The sequence below is a fragment of the Protobothrops mucrosquamatus genome, unplaced genomic scaffold (genome assembly GCF_001527695.2).
Source record: "Protobothrops mucrosquamatus isolate PMUCROS unplaced genomic scaffold, P.Mucros_1.0 scaffold_18, whole genome shotgun sequence".
NCBI classification, from domain to species: Eukaryota; Metazoa; Chordata; class Lepidosauria; order Squamata; family Viperidae; genus Protobothrops; species Protobothrops mucrosquamatus.
In genome coordinates, this window is record NW_015386094.1 from 881,670 (window position 1) to 891,930 (window position 10,261).

Below are 10,261 nucleotides of genomic sequence, written 5' to 3' on the forward strand. Positions count from 1 at the left end.
GATAGCTGAAATTTACACTCCAGCATAATGAAAAATCAGATGTGTCTGGAATAAGTGTGCTACATTCTGAATGAGTAGAGTCTAAGGGAGAAATTATTTTGGTAGGTAACACAAATGAAATGACTGCAAATCAAATGAGAATTCAGAAAAAAATAATTGAGCCGTTCAGAGACTCTAAAATGAATAAGAATGAATATTGCTGATTATCTGCTTTAAAAAATGTATGGATTAGGCATACTTTTTTTTTTTAGTCTCAACAGTGAATTGCAAGAGGAAGTGAAGAAAAAGAAAAGGTGAAAGAACAGTGAAAGTAGAAAATTGCAGGAAGAGAAAGTAAACTATTTAAGAAAAACTGGAAGTTAGATTAATCTCCCCCCAAAATGGATTCAAAGTGGATATAAGGAAGGAGGACATGGAAACTACTTGGAATACAGTAAATATACACACACACACACACACACACACACACACACACACACACACACACACACACACTAGTATGAAAAAGAAGTTTGGTGTGAGGATAAAATGGCTTTGGATGTGAAAAAAATGCATGTATGAAAATGATTGCCCAAAAAGTGAGGAGGAGAGAAATATTTTGTGTAATGTGCATAGACAGAAGTTAGTTAGAGAGCAAGGAATAATTAAGGTTTCACTGATTTCTTTTAAAAAAAATTCAGAAGTGAATGAAAGGGCTAAACAAGCCTCCCAAAAATGTGTGGAATTGGATTGAAATAATATGGATGAAAGTGAAGTAAGTAAATGCTGGAAAGGGTATTTCAAAGACCTGTATGGAAATTATGGTAGCAGTATAAATTCTGTAAATGTTAGCATTCCCCCCCCAAAAAAGAGAAAAATAAATTCTGTAAAAGTTAGTGTCCAAAAAAAGAGATAAAAATCCTATAAGAATGTCGAAAAAGGAGGAAAACGCAACTAAAAGGTGTTAAAATATGGATATGGCTTGTTTATGGAATAGCTGTCTGACTTGCTTCATGTGTGTGTGAAGACAGCTTCTGTACCTGATGATTGGAAGAATGTCGTTATGGTTTTCTTACGCAAAAGGAAAGTTAGCAAGAAGTAAGGCAGAATCTATGGAGGATTAATTTGTTAAGTGTGCCTGGGAAAGTATTTGAAAGAAGTCTGATTGAAAGGGAAGAAAAGGAGGAAATTAGCAAAATTTGAGAAGTATAGTATAATTTTATGCTGGGCGGTTGAGTAAATACTGGTAGAAGGACAGAGGCTTATATGTGGTCTCTTATGAGGAATAACTATCAAATGAAAGAAGAAATGGGCAAGAAGAAAGGAAAACCAAGAAAGTCCTAGTTTGGTGGGGCTGATGAGGTCGTCAAAAAAGAGGTGATGAGAAGTTTAAAGAACAAAAGGCAAGTGTATGAAGTGAGGAATAATTGTGTTGGTGTGAAATAGTCCTTTATTTTATCATAGCTTTGGCTTCTTTATTCCTTCTTTTGTGTGGTTTATATATGTCACTCGAAAGAGGGAAAAACAGAATGGGTATGTATGCATATAGGTTTGTATGTAGGCATAGCATATATGGCCTACAAAATTTGAGAGGACCATGAGATGACAGCAACAAGATACAGAACATTGTAATATGGATATTTGCAGCCCAGCTGAGGAATGCCTATGATTATATGAAAAACTATTCATTTTTACATATTATGGATCACATACTACAGAAGTGTGTTTATAAGAGGGTTTTCCTTTGCCTTTTCCTCCCTATATCCTCCATATGTTCACAAATACACTTCAGAGTCCTATAGAGACAAGGTGTTTAAGGCTATCTATTTGGTCTGCAAAATGAATGTTGAATTGCAGGGGAAGACAAGAGGTCTATCAGGAGTATATCTCTTTTTCTAAGCAGCACCATTTACTTGTTGGCCCTTGGAATGAAGCAAACTACTGAATAGAGGAACATAAGGCTTCACTTAGTCATAATTCAAGCCTAAATCAAAGACAATTCTCAGCTATTTTTCTGTTCTCTCTGGTACATAATTTCTATCCATTGAAATAATTGATGCCTAATATTTTGCAAACTGCTTCTTGCAACATGACTTGATAGTTTTTGCACCCCTTTGGATTCTTATCTGATTTATGTATTGTTCATTACCTTCAACAATATTATAACAGGTAGGTAGAAAAGACAATGTAAATGTACTATATCCTATTAAAACAATGGTCCCTAAATGTTGCTTGAATATATTCCTCATAATCACCAGCTGATAAGACCAGTGGTCAGAAATAGTAGCAGATATGCTCTAGCAATGCCTGACTTAGAATGGATACCCAAAGCATGGCTAATGGCTTTCTAAAATCTATTTGCCATCCCTCTTTTTATGTAAACATAGAGCTATTTCTTGACATGGTAATCTTGATATACCCAACAACTTATTTGGGAAACAGAATACTATCCTGCTGAATAAAATACAAGCATAATAAATCTCAAGTGCCTCCCAGTATGAACGGGACCATTGTCAGTCTAGAAGAGACCAAATGCCATTTCCATAACTACCTGAACCATCTATCAACAAGAATTCAGCTTTAGCTCAATTGTGTTTCCATTTATAAAAACCCATGCAGCCCACAAATGTTTCCCATCCTACCTGAAAGAGTTAAGAAAGAAAAATATAACTCAGTGTAAGGATAATAGTGATGGTATTTCATTCTGAGGATTTATACCTGATTTAGCCATAACTGTTAAATGGCTTTTACTGCTATAATATTTTTTTGAAGAAAAACAAACAAAATGTCTAAATAGTTGTTATAATGTCTTTAAGAATGACAGCTATTTAAGACTTACACAGGGTTGTTTCTTTTTATAGAAATGAAGATGTTAATTGTACATCCATTTGAGACAGCAATTTACTTGTAGGCACTTTGAAATGAGGACTCTAAGCCACTTGGAAAGTACTCTAAACCTCTGGGCCCCCACAATCTTCAAGGTGTTAGGGAACAGACTTGATTTATTTCCATCTTATTATTCTTTGGGATGCTGTGTGGCTCAGTTTCCCTGTTGGAAAAAACTTGCACCTCTCTTTCCTTTCTGGTTTTTGAGCTTAAGATCCTGTAGAAAAATGTTAACTTGATAGCTTTGTATCTACTTAGCATACCAGGCAAAACAACCAGAGATGAAACATTTGTGAGCAGAGATGAAGCATTTGTTTCTCCTTTCTTTTCTGCAGGGGTCAAAAGCCACCAAAGAACCCAGCTATGCCCCTTTCTCTTTTAAGTGAAAAGGGGGGTACCCAGATTTTTGCTATATCTGTAACAGCTTGGAGTGGAGCAATTATATTCATTCCTTCATTTCAAGATTTCAAGTTGTCCAGAATCAGCCATCACTCGTCACCTTCAGACTACTTCAATAATTTGAAAGTGAGGATAGTGAAGATGTCCTTAGAATCATGAGTTGGAAACTGTATGACATAACTTTAAATATCTGCCTATAGCTCTAAGCTTTAGAAATATACTTACGGTATATTCAAAATAAGGGAAGGGACATTACTAATCATAACAAGAATAAATAGTGGGGGGGAAAGAAAAAAGATCTGCCCCTACTTTTTGATCCAGGGTTTTGATTTTTTATAAATGCATTTATTAATGCATTATTTAAAAAAGGCTTTAATACCTCTGATTTTTAAATATTTTTTACAGCAACTTCTCACAATAAAATGTGTTTGACTGCAACTAAGGTTTTATTTTTATGTAGGTAAAAAAGGCAGAGATGAAATATTTTGCAGGAGAGTGATGGAATTTATTTCAATACTAAACCCTTCAATTTTATTTAAAACATGGAAAAATTAATCCAAAAGATGAAAGATGATTAAAGGTTATTTTTGTATGTTTAAGTTCACCATTCTAAACAGACTTGAGACTAAATTCCAATTGACAGAATTAAACTTGTTTCTGACAAACATCCTAAGAGCTCCTAACTGAACAAGTTAAGGAAAGACAATTATTTTAAATCCAATGAGAACATCATCAGAATAGACGTTATTTAGACACTTGATTGGAATTCTAAGTTAATGAGGAATTAATATTTATGGCTATGTTTTCTATAGACTGCAAATATTTCCATTTGTATAAATCATACATGAGTATATTTTGTTGTGACTAAAACAAAGAAGTCAATATCATTAAATATCAATATACTTTGTTTTGAAGATTTTAAGCATGATATATCGTAATATCAATTCAAATTATAATTTGTGTTTTTTAAGTAGTAACAAATATATGAGTACATGATTAAGAGGTGTTCGTAATTCTAACTACAGCCATTTGACTGTATGTTTCTGACTATATTTATTATTATTATTATTATTATTATTATTATTATTATTATTATTATTATACCTAACTAATTGACCTGACTAATTCATTTCCCTTGTAGCTATTACCTGAATTACCCTAAGATTCCTTATAGGATTAGCATGTAAGCATATACACTTGGCAAAAAAATTGTATGTGATTTACACACTTGGCAAAAAATAAAAATAAAAGTTCCTATCGAACAGCTTAGTAAGGCAAATGAAAAATTATTTTTCCTATTAAGGAATGTACTGGAAAGCAGTACAGTATGAAAAGCAGTACTAACATTCCGTTTTTTGAGTTCTCTGACTTGCCTCAACATTTCTTAATGTTTCCATAATTGTTTCATGTTCTGGTTTCTAGTCTTTTCCTGGACATTTCTTACAATCACTGATATTAGCATAAGACATGGCATAGATTCCATAAGAAAAAGAGTTAATAAAAGACTTAGGAATAATTGTTGCCATATGCTTTCTTGATTCCTGAATTATTTTTAAGGGAAACACATTTTCCAAAGCTCAGCTGCAAAATACTGTATAAATATGATGTTTTGAAGTTGCACACAGTTTAAATTTTGATTTATTAATTCTTCAATATGTGCAAAACTTCATTATATAAAATGTACCCACCACCTTGTGGAGACTTAGGTTTTATCTTTCCCATTCTCAGTTGACATAAATCTGTGAAATCAGGAAAGCTTGCTGGAATGATTCAAAGTAGGACCATGATGTTTTAAACAATATTGTATTACAGAAACAAATGAAATTGGATGAGGAAATGAAAATGAAAATTATAGAAACCATCCCCCAAATCAGAACTGTACTATTTAAAATGTAATAAAGCACACTTATTTAAAATGGCAATTGTCGTTCAAGCTGAGTTTATCTACATAAACTTTTTTTTTCTGTGAAGCAGGTTGAATATCAGTTTTATGAACCTAAAATATAGATTATAGAGGAATATTTAGAGTGCTTCAAGTTAATTAGTGAAGATTGAGAAAAGCTATAATAACAAGGTAGGAAGAATATGTCTAAACCTAACAAAAAGCAACCAATAACAAAACACTGGAAAATTATCTAATTTTCTCTTAAACATACCTGATTGTTCCATCAAAGGGAAAAGTTGTCTGCCACATATTTATAGCTGCCATATATCCTCAGCTGTGAACCTTTAATAGCCTTTTTAAAGAAAAATCTGATCTGTCAGTTTCGGACAGCTGCATATCCTTTACTGTTCATGACAGAAGATGGGAAGCTCTAGACTGCAACTGGTCAGGATAATGAATGAATCTGTCAGTAATTCACCGGGAAAAAGTCCCCTCCCTCCTCCTGGAACCTCAGAAGGGTTCCTTGACTACACTTGGGGAGTCCCACTGACATCATCATAACTTGCTCAGCTGCCATAGATGGCATTTGGACTGGATGGAATGGCAGAGCACATGATGAGTGTAGCACGTGTGGAATGTCTAACATGAAAGTTCACAGGTGTGGCTGAGGGGGAACAGTTTACATTGGTTGCTATGGATACATGATTGGCTGACATGTCTTCGGAGCCCACAGGAGACACGGCAGCTATTTTTTAATAGGCTCATGAAATCAATCCCAGAAGGTTTGAAGTCAACGGCTAAAAAGGTTTAGCTGATTAAAATTACACGATGCATGCAAGATAAATGTACCCCAAGATGTAAAATTTGTGGCATTTCCCAGTTGAAGTTGAACGTAAGAAGTAATTTTTGAGCCACTCATTTAAAAATTGTTTGTAAATCTAGGAACTGAACAGCAACATCTGAGTCTACCAGTGATTCTCAGCAATGCAATTTTGAAATGCAGAGAAATTGTACAGAAATACTAAGAAAGAATCCCCCCCTCCTTATTCTCTCAAATTGCTGAAAGAAAACCTGATGTTCCTCTTTTAAAATGTGTCTGCCTCTAGGTCTTCGGCATAAGCTTACTGTCAGGAGGGCAGACAATCTATTTAATGACTGCATTGACGTCAATAGCATAACTGAAATACTTACTAAGATGCATGATTCCAACTTTCAGGGGGAAGCTTGTTTCTAAGCAATAGGAAAATGAGAAGTGGATTTGCTGGGGGAATGAACTACATCTGCAATGCAGGAAATAACATTTAGGTTGTAAGCAGTATCTTTGAAACGTTAGTCAATTTTCACTCTTAGCCATGTGGCAGGACAGACTCTGAAGATGCACTGGCATAAACCAAATAACTCTTTTATCTCTGCAGATTTTAGAACTGTTAATTTATTTTTCTCAATACTTTGTTGCATTATAAAGATTACTTTTACTGACTTCTGGCACAGAACGACAGCTTACGTATCTGCTGGTTCCAGCTGTCTGCATCATCCAGTTTCATTACAAATAATAACACAAACATTACATTTATATATTAAGAAAAAAATAGGGCTAGATAACAAACTATGGTGCTTGCTATTCTTCGTTGGTGACAGAATAGTCCCTTCTGCCTCAATTACACTTCTCTTTTCAGGGTCCACATTAATACATAAAGAGCTCACAGTTAGAAAAAGAGGTAGTGTATACACAGATCTCTGTTGTCTCTTTGAATGTGAAATACACTCACATTGACTTGATTGCTCACATTGACCTGAAAGCTCTCCATGTGATCTGAGACCTGACTAGTACTGAAAGATGTGCTTGTATCTAAACAACTGCCTGAACGGGATTTGATGTATATCTCATGACATCATTGTGCAAGAAAACCAATACAAATTTAGGAAGTCTTTGTGAGAATTAGTTCTAGCAAGATCAGAAGTAAACCCGAGCATGAGACCAGAAAAAGATGCAAAGGTTTGAATCTGATTTCATTAGCAGTGACAGGAATTCTATACGAACGGCCCAATTAGTTTTTAACCATATGGTAAACCTACAGAACAAAAATCTGTGCCCTGGAATTCCCATCTGCGTTGGCTTCCTTTTCTAGTGATTGCTGAAAGAGGTTTGGCAGTCCTTTATTGATATTGGTATTGACAGGACGAAGAACACTTCCATACCGCCAATGTTTTCATTCCCCAATACCAGTGGTGGGATTCAAATATTATTATTATTATTATTATTATTATTATTATTATTATTATTATTATTATTATTATTATTATTATTATTATTATTATTTATTACATTTATATCCCGCCCTTCTCCTTGCGGACTCAGGGCGGCTAACAATCAGATAAAATACAATACACGTTTAAAATTAATTAAAAAGAAATATTTGAGTCTGTTCCAATTAAAAGTAATTAAAACCCCTTTAAAATCCCTTAGGCCAGTCCCGCAAGCTGGAACAACCATGTCTTGAGGGCGCGGCGGAAGGAAGGGAGATCAGGGATCACCCTGATCTCTGGGGGCAGTTCGTTCCAGAGGGTGGGAGCTCCCACAGAGAAGGCCCTCCCCCTTGGGGTCACCAGCCGGCACTGTCTGGCTGACGGCACCCTGAGGAGACCCACTCTGTGGGAGCGTACAGGTCGGTGGGAGGTAATCTGTGGCAGGAGGCGGTCTCGAAGGTAACCAGGTCCGATGCCATGGAGCGCTTTAAAGATGATAGTCAGCACCTTGAAGCGCATCCGGAAGGCCACCGGCAGCCAATGCAGCTCGCGCAAAAGCGGTGTAACATGGGAGCGACGAGTCCCTCCCAACACCGCCCGCGCGGCCGCATTTTGAACTAGCTGGAGCCTCCGGGTGCTCCAGCTAGTGAACAATATGTGAACAACCGGTTCTCTGTGTGGATGTCGCTTCCGGAAGTCCCATTCTGGGCCTGGGCAACAAAAAATTAGCTACCGGTTCTGCCGAAGTGGTGCAAACTGGCTGAATCCCACCACTGCCCAATACCCTGGAAAGCACTTTGACAACAACCCTGAAGTCTCTCACTTTACATAACACCAAAAAGAAATAAAATCCATTGCTAGCAATCACCAACTCGCATTTGTCAGTACATGCCTTTGGGTGTATTTCACGGATACTCTGAAAAAAAAAAAACTGAGAAGCTTGTTGAAAAAAAAAATGAAATGATTGAAATTCTGCACAGCTATCTCAGCAATCAAAGCACCATTCCTATGTTGCAATTCAAATCCTTGGTTCATGGTTAATTGTGAAAGTGAAATCATAGCATGCTGGCAATTTTGTAATCAGATTTCCCCCCCTCCCATACCAGTAATTAGACTTTCATATTGCTAAGGTACTGAAATGGTGGAGGGGTGAGTAAAATTCTAAATAATTCAGGAGTAGGATGGTGAATCTTGCTAAGAAACAATACTGACTGTTCCAATTCAGGAGGCAGATGATGGCAGATGAATCCATACCAATGAGAAAATAGTTAATGCATAAAGTCAGCAATACAAAGAAAAGCAGCTCTCAAAACCATCTGATGTCGTGAGATAAAACAGCTTCTGACCATATTCCAAAACAAGATAAACTGTTTATGTGGAAATACTACAACTTATCTACATAAAGCATTATTACTTACTCCCTAAGCCAGGTCAGAAAATTTTCAGGGGTTTTGTCAGATTATGGGCAATGGTACCAGTGTCTCATGGTTAATTTATTTAATCTGTCTATTGTAAATTAGCCAGAAGATTCTAGTGCCAAAGCTAAACATCTTATGGCAATTTTGAGAATGCTTTACAGAAGTCTGAATAGTTTGAATGGTTGTGGTAGCTAATTGACAATTTAACTATTCACTTTTTGGGTAATTTGTACACAAAAACACAATGATCTAAACCTATACATATTTTTTCATGTAAAGACATTCAAAGAGCTTAGATAATGGTAAAGGGAGACAAAACATATGGGAACATACACAGAACAGAAAATGTCTGGTTTCAAGATGGAAATAAGATAGTTGCATCCCAAAGTTTCTAAATTATTTTCAGCCAGTACATACAACCCAAACCTGGAGGCATATCCCATCTGCCTTCGATCTACTAAAATGTCCTTCCCCTCAGCTGACACTGCTGCTTATGTCCCACCATGGCACGTCTTACCTGCCTGCCTACTCCCAAATTTTCCCAACAACCAATTTTTCAAAGTCTTTAAGAACTGCATCTGCTCCTATTTTATCTAAAACCAAATAGATCCTTCCAATGTTGGTTTTTTATAAATAATAGGGAAAATAACAGTAGCTTGTAATCCAGAGTTGTGATTCAGTTTCTAGCTAATACAGGATTCTCTCTTTTTTCAAAAAATAAAGTTTTTGTTTTTATCTCCAATAAGATGAAGATGCTTTCAAATTATGCCGTTTTCATAATGGTATTCATGCAAGTGATTTGTCACTTTCCAATGCTCCTAGGTCAGTGTTTCTCAACCTTGACAATTTTAAGGTATGTGGACTTCAGCTCCCAGAATTCCACAGCCAGCATTGCTGTGATGCCATTTGAATCTAAAACATAATTCAATATCAAAAAATGTTTTTGTTTTCATAAATGTGAAATATTTTTTTTGTTTTTAAAGCTACTTCCAAAAGAACCTACTATGGAAGAGTGTAATACTTCATCCTGTTTTGAATTTCAAAATGTAATAGTTCAACAACTTGTATTAACAAATACATCTGGATGTGCAAACACACACACACACATGCACACAGACATCTTCTATTCCATCTTCTATTCCATCCTAACTCCCCCAACCCTAATCTCTTAACAACTTTACTGAGAGATAGTGGCTGGATGTCATTCAAAGAGGTCATTCACAAAGAAGTACCTCAGCTTTACATACTTAACAATACACAGTACTCCACTTGAAATAACTGTTTATTATGCAATTGCAGAATTCATGTTCCCACAGTCTCTATTTGTTTATTTCTCCAATACTTGCCTTTATGACCCCACAATAACCTTTTTAATTAATGAACACATTTCTGTGTGTTCCTATGGTCTGTAATTGAAACAAAATAAAAGGTAACAATTTCAGTAGTT